The following is a 6,993-nucleotide window of genomic DNA, read 5'->3' as shown; positions in this document are numbered from 1 at the left end:
CATTACAAAAGTGTGTTGCCCATGACACCTCAGCTTCATGCAATTTTATGAAAAGAAGAGATATGAAGGAAGACTATTAACAGGCTTCTGTGAAATTATGGGCCTCTGAAGATCATAAAGGAAGGAAGACTTCACCACGAATATGACACAAAGACGGCAAAAACCACATGGAAGAGAGGTAAGACTTCCAGTCCTTACTTACACTAACAGTGTTCAGTAGGGCTTGTCTGCAGGTAACATAGGCAAGCTCTGCAGAATTTTCTTTGTGTCTCATTCCAAGAAAAATTCAATAAACTAGTAGCTGTTTTTCCAGGACTACTTAAGTATGTATGTGAACCTCGTAACACATGTGCAGGTCAAAGTTGAAGAATACTACAGAGGCAGCAGTGCAGAGGAGCAGGCAATGTAAAAATGCCACAAAGTTGAAAACGGTGGAAAGCTAGGGAGAAGCAGGTGAAATGACATGCCAGGAAGTGTAAAGTAGTTCAAAGGAAAGGTAAAAATGAGGTGTGGGCAGTGGCACCTGCATCTGTGCAGTGATGGAATCAAGCTGGGTTCTGGTATAATTTGATAACAGCCCTTGTGTCACACATTCTGTTAGTTTCCACTCAGCTGGGCCAGAACTCATCTGAGACCATCCTGCATGTTCACCCTGTGAAAAAAAACTAGGGTTCTGTCTGTACCACCTTCTCTACAAATACATAAAACCGAAATATTCCAAGTATTAATGAAAGATTACAGAGGTGACCATCCAGCCCTGGTCCAGAGAAAATCCACTTGGAATAGTATACAGGGAAGGTGATATTATAAACACCAAATGAAGGAGAGTCTTACAAGAAGAGTCCATTGTTCATGTAAGTAAAGAACATAACCTGACACAGGCAGTCACCCAGAACCTTTATCTAGAGGAAAGGTGCAGAAGTGGAAGCCAAGGATCTAGACGTAGTCACCCTCCCAGGGAGGGAAACTGCATGTGGGACCCATTAAGCTTTCTATAAGATGCCTGGCTCCCAGACACATCCTGCACTTTCTGAGGAAAATAGTGTTAAAGAAGTTTGTGGAGTTTATTTCTCAGGACTCTCAACACAGCTCAGAACTGGCATCTATAGCACATTTCACATGAGCGTGAGGAAAATTTGCAGAGCCCATGGTCTGGATGTAGGAAAGAGGAAGCTACAGGTGGAATATCAAGGAAGAGATGCCATTACCTCAGTCCATTAGAATATATGTGAGGGTCTTACCTACAGATGATCCAAGTGCAAATACTTCCAGCATCACTTTGCAGTACAGAAGTCTCTGAGCCTCATCAAGAATTCCCCATTCCCCTGGAGAGAAGGCAATGGCCACATCCTCAAAGTTCATATCCTGTTATAATGGGGACAGTTCAGTCCATTATCAGCTTCTCTCCTAGGATTTTACATTTATCATACACCCCAACTTCCATATCCATCTGCTCCCTAGACTTCTGACTACAGAGAAGATACCTGGCCTTTGTTTCATCAGATACACTCACTCCTTATATTCCTACTGATGCAGTGTCTTCCGATGACAATAAGGGCAAAGAGCATATAGATCCTACCTGCTCTCTCGTACAAAAATGTTGTACACACTACGCCTTTCAATACAGTGGGTGTCATGAACATAGGATATGGATTGATGTTGTCCATAATGAGAGTGTGAGTGATTGGACACTGTTCTTGTCAGGCAATAACCCTGTTGTTCCCTAGAATCTCATCCCAATTCCCTGTAAATTTTGGCATCAGACTTTACCCTTTTGAAACCAAGCTTAGGTTGCTGAGGCCATCAATTTGCACTTCCTGCCACACATAAATCTTTCAACAACACTTCTCTCACATAGCTTCATTCCCAGAGGCATGATGCCAAAGGTAACACAAATACGTCATGACTTGGACCATTTTTCTTAATCATCATATTTTCCAATACTCGAATTCACCCCTTCAGTAATGTATTTCTCTCTTACCCTTCAACATTCCCAACACTAGCCAAGATGCCACTGATATATGCTCTCTCATTGCTATTGATCACTGTAACTGCCCTCCAAAAAAAAAAAAAAACGCCACAACCTCTCCTATTGAGATCCACATCAAATCTCAGATATCCAGAGCCTACCTCTTATAGTGCTGCACTTGATGTCCCTTCACCAGTCACAGCACTCAAGTCCCATCACCTATGGCCCTCTGGCCCAGGTCCAGTGTATCTCACATATGTCCACTCATTCCCGTATGTAAATCAGTCAGACTACTGACCACAAAAAGGCTCTCAACACAATCCTGGTGTGTGATTCACAAGCAAAGATGCAACAACTACCATCTCATCTTGTTTTAATTTCTCTTTGCTCTCCAATTAAACAGAAAAAAAAGTTTTAAAAAAGATGATCTGCAAGTCTACCCTGGTCACTTCACTTCCAACTTTAAAGACATTTTCAACCTGAACTTCTCCTCAGAGTTCCAGATGCTTATGAAGTGCTCTCTGAAATATCGCACACCAAAACAGATAAAAAAATAACAATTTTGTATTCCCAATGAACATTACACTTCTACTCTGAATATCTGCATCTCAGTTGATAGTGCTTCCATACATGCAGTTGTCAAATTCAAACTTTCAAGTCATTCCTGGCTCTTACCTCTTTCTCAGACTCAAAATTAGAAAATCCAGTTGGCCACACATAAAACACTAATCCAGAAAACAAAAGCTTATTTCACCCCCACAGTCACCATCATGGGTCACTTACCATCATGCTCACCACAGCAACCTCCAGTCTAGACTTTCTACCACCTCCCTCACAGCAATATGGTTGGTTATGCTTCAGCCACAGGAAGTCTAATTAGACCTGGTTCAGATCATCTGCCTCTGCTGCTCCAAATCTGCCATTACTCCCATCACCTGCAGACCAGACTCCAAAGGTTTCACAAGGTCCTCTAGACCTCATTCCTGTTCAATTGTCACCAGTTCCTATTTTAAAAAATGGACACAAGCCCCAGCTGGTTTGGCTCAGTGGATAGAGCACCAGCCTGTGGATGCCGCTTCGTTCTTGAATGAGCTCAGTCTTCACTCTAAGCCTTTGCACATAAAGGAACCTATGACTAGAAGGTCTACTCACATCTTATTCCATTGTTTGCCAAAAACAGGTGTCATTTCAGACAACCTTAGACATGTACTTAGAATTCTGGGCTTGGTGTCTCACCAAGGTCCCCAGATATAAGGGCTAGAACAGAGGCAAGACAATCTCAGGATACCACTATCACAGAAGTTGTAAGAGTGTGAGGCCCTGATATGAGTTCCACAAAACAAAACCCTTAAACCACTCTGCATTTGCAGGAATCTGTGTTCAGAGAAAGATCTGTTGAGACTCTGGCCACCAACCCCAGGATCGATGGGCTCAGACTGCTCAGTACCGTTTCCCAGTCAATAAGCCCATGTGTCCTGGAGATGACCACATTCCTTCAAGACTCAGTCCTCAGTGCACAATCTTTCCAGTTACCTTATCTTTTATAGGACTTTTGCCACCTGTCCCCAGCTGCTATCATCTCTCTTCTAGTCTGTTCCTCTTCTGAGCTGCTTTGGGGAAAGTTTACAGAACTACCTCACACAATGTCCCTCTTTTCGTCAGGACCTTTCATGTCCCCAGATTCCTGAGAATGAAAGTAAAACTCCTTGTGCAAAACTCTGCCTCATCTTCTTTGTTGCCTATATACACAAAACAAGTCCTATGTTTCCCAAATCCTCCTAGTTCAGTCACACCATCATGTCCTCACATGGAGGTATTGTAACCTGTTAACCTCTTTCCCCATCACACCTTTTGCTACACATGAACTCACTGTTCCTGGAAGTGGGACCGGGACTGCAGGACCCCAGAGGTGCCCACACACCAGGCTGGAGGGTTAACTCAACAAGGCATCGTCGAACTCTGTAAGCAGAGAGGTGTCCAGGAGTCACAAAAGCCCAAATTCTGGGGGTGTTGGGGCTCAGCAAACCTCAGACACACTCCTTCATAGGGGGATACTGCCTCTGATGCCTTGTCCTTCTGGAGACCTGGCGCTGGGAAGCCTCACTCTCTGTGAACAGACCAAAGAGGTCAATATGACCACCAGGTAGATGCAGGAACTCCCACCCTCAACCATGTACACCTGGATAATATGCCTCTCCTGGGTTTTCATTGGCTAAACCCAGCCATCATTAGGGGCATAGCCCTTTGGGTAATATACCTTTCCAGGCCTCCCAGGTGTAAATAGTATCCCAGTCACTCACTGACCATTGAGAATATAGGTGTTTGGAAGCCAGAATGTTGCTGGGAAATAACAACATTAGGATTGGGTGGCCAGTGGTAGTTTCTGCGGTCTGTTGTCTCCAACTGATTTTTTTGTTAATTTGTTTTTTGAGAGATAGGATGGGACAGGGAAAATAGAAACATGGATCAGCTGCCTCCTGTCAACCCCTCACCCTCCGACTGGGAATCCAGCCAGATTCCTGAGAACAGTGCCTATTTCAGAGGCACTAGACTGTGCCTCATGAATAATTTCACCAGAAACCTTTCTGTGCATGGGAAGATTCTAAATCCTCTGGGCTATACCAGCTCTCAGATTTTTTATTTTTAATAAAAAATATGACATTTTTAGGAGACAAATCAGGCTATGAGAGAATATATACAGTACAATTTCATTTGTTTAAAAACAACATTTGAAATACTACAAAGAACAAAAGGTTAACCCTTCATACAATGTTAGAATGTTTGTATTCAGTACACATTGTGGAACTATGGAGCTAATAGCTACCAAATGTTTACTGCATGTGCCAGACCTGGAATTCAGTGCTTTACATGCATTATTATGTCATTTAGTCCTTTCTGCAAACTGAGATTTTATGAAGAGCAAATTGAGGCTCAGAGGCTTTATGTAAATTGCCTGATAGTAGAGTTAAATAAAGGCAGGGCTGGAAGGCAAACCCAAGTGTTTCTAATAACAGAGATCTGACTTAAAATGTTAGACTCTGCTGCCTCCAGGAGAGTAGAATTGTTAAAGCACACCCATTAGGACCAGCTAGATCAGTGGTTCTCAACCTTCCTAATGCTGTGACCCTTTAATAGAGTTCCTCATGTTGTGGTGACCCCCAACCATAAAATAATTTTCGTTGCTACTTCATAAATATAATTTTGCTACTGTTATTAATCGTCATGTAAATATCTGATATGCAGGATGTATTTTCATTGTTACAAATTGAATATAATTAAAGCATAGTGATTCATCACAAGAACAATGTGTAATTACACATGTGTTTTCCGATGGTCTTCAGCAACCCCTGTGAAATGATTATGTCGTTCAAGCCCCAATATGGTCATGACCCACAGGTTGAGAAACGCTGGGCTAGATGTTATGGTGAGTAACAAACATTCCCAAAACTTCAGTGGCTTATACTAAGGAAGGTCTCTTTCTTCTTTTTTAAATAATAATTTTGTTATTGCTTAAATTATTACTAAGTGTCTTACATATGTCTCCGTTTTTTGCCCATTTCCTTGACAATGCCCTGGCCTCCCCTACCTCCCAGTGTCTTATGTCCATTGGTTATGCTTATATGCATGCATACAAGTCCTTTGGTTGATCTATTACCCCTCCTTTGCCCTCCCCCCTCCCCGGCCTTCCTGCTGTAGTTTAACAGTCTGTTCGAGGCAACTCTGCCTCTGTATCTATTATTGTTCAAAAGTTTATAATGGACTCTATTATCCATGAATGAGTGAGATCATGTGGTATTTTTCCTTCATTGACTGGCTTATTTCACTTAGCACAATGCTCTTCAGTTCCATCCATGCTGTTGCAAAAGGTAAGAGTTCCTTCTTTTTTACAGCTGCATAGTATTCCATCGTGCAGATGTACCAGAGGTTTCTAATCCATTCATCTACTGATGGGCACTTAGGCTGTTTCCAGATCTTAGCTATGGTGAATTGTGCTGCTATGAACATATGGGTTCATATATCCTTTCTGGTTGGTGTTTCTGGTTTCTTGGGATATATTCCTAGAAGTGGGATCACAGGGTCAAACGGGAGTTGCATTTCCAGTTTTTTGAGAAAACTCCATACTGTCTTCCATAGTGGCTGCACCAGTCTGCATTCCCACCAGAAGTGCACAAGTGTTCCTTTTTCTCCACATCCTCTCCAGCACTTATCATTTGTTGATTTGCTGATGATAGCCATTCTGACAGGTGTGAGATGGTACATCATTGTTGTTTTGATTTTCATCTCTCTGATGATTAGCGACTTTGAGCATGTTTTCATATGTCTCTTGTCTTTCTGAATGTCCTCTTTTAAAAGGTGTCTATTTAGGTCCTTTGCCCATTTTTTGATTGGATTGTTTATCTTCCTTTTGTTAAGTTGTATGAGTTCCCTATAAATGTTGGAGAATAGGTGCTTATCAGATATAATGTTAGCAAATATATTCTCCCATGTAGTGGGCTTTCTTGTTGTTTTGTTGATGGTTTCTTTAGCTGTGAAGAAAATTTTTATTTTGATGTAGTCCCATTTGTTTATTTTCTCTTTAGTTTCCAATGCCCTAGGATTAGTATCGGTGAAGATATTGCTTCAGCATATGTCTGAGATTTTGTTGCCTTTGGATTCCTCTAGTATTTTTATGGTTTCCCTTTGTATATTTAAGTCCTATATCCATTTTGAGTTTATTTTTGTGTATGGTGTAAGTTGATGGTCTAGTTTCATTTTCTTGCATGTATCTGTCCAATTTTCCCAATACCATTTATTGAAGAGACTATCTTGACTCCATTGTATGTTCTTGCCTCCTTTGTCAAATATTAATTGAGTGTATTGGTTGGGGATGATTTCTGGGCTCTCTATTCTATTCCATTGATCTATATGTCTGTTCTTGTGCCAGTACCAGGCAGTTTTGAGAACAGTGGCTTTGTAATACAGCTTGATATCTGGCATTGAGATCCCACCTACTTTGTTCTTTCTCAGGATCGCTGCAGCTATTC

This window comes from Myotis yumanensis, unplaced genomic scaffold (assembly GCF_028538775.1).
Source record: "Myotis yumanensis isolate MYYU_CA2020_CCGP unplaced genomic scaffold, mMyoYum1.0.hap1 SCAF_50, whole genome shotgun sequence".
Lineage (NCBI taxonomy): Eukaryota > Metazoa > Chordata > Mammalia > Chiroptera > Vespertilionidae > Myotis > Myotis yumanensis.
Note: the sequence above shows the minus strand (reverse complement) of the source record.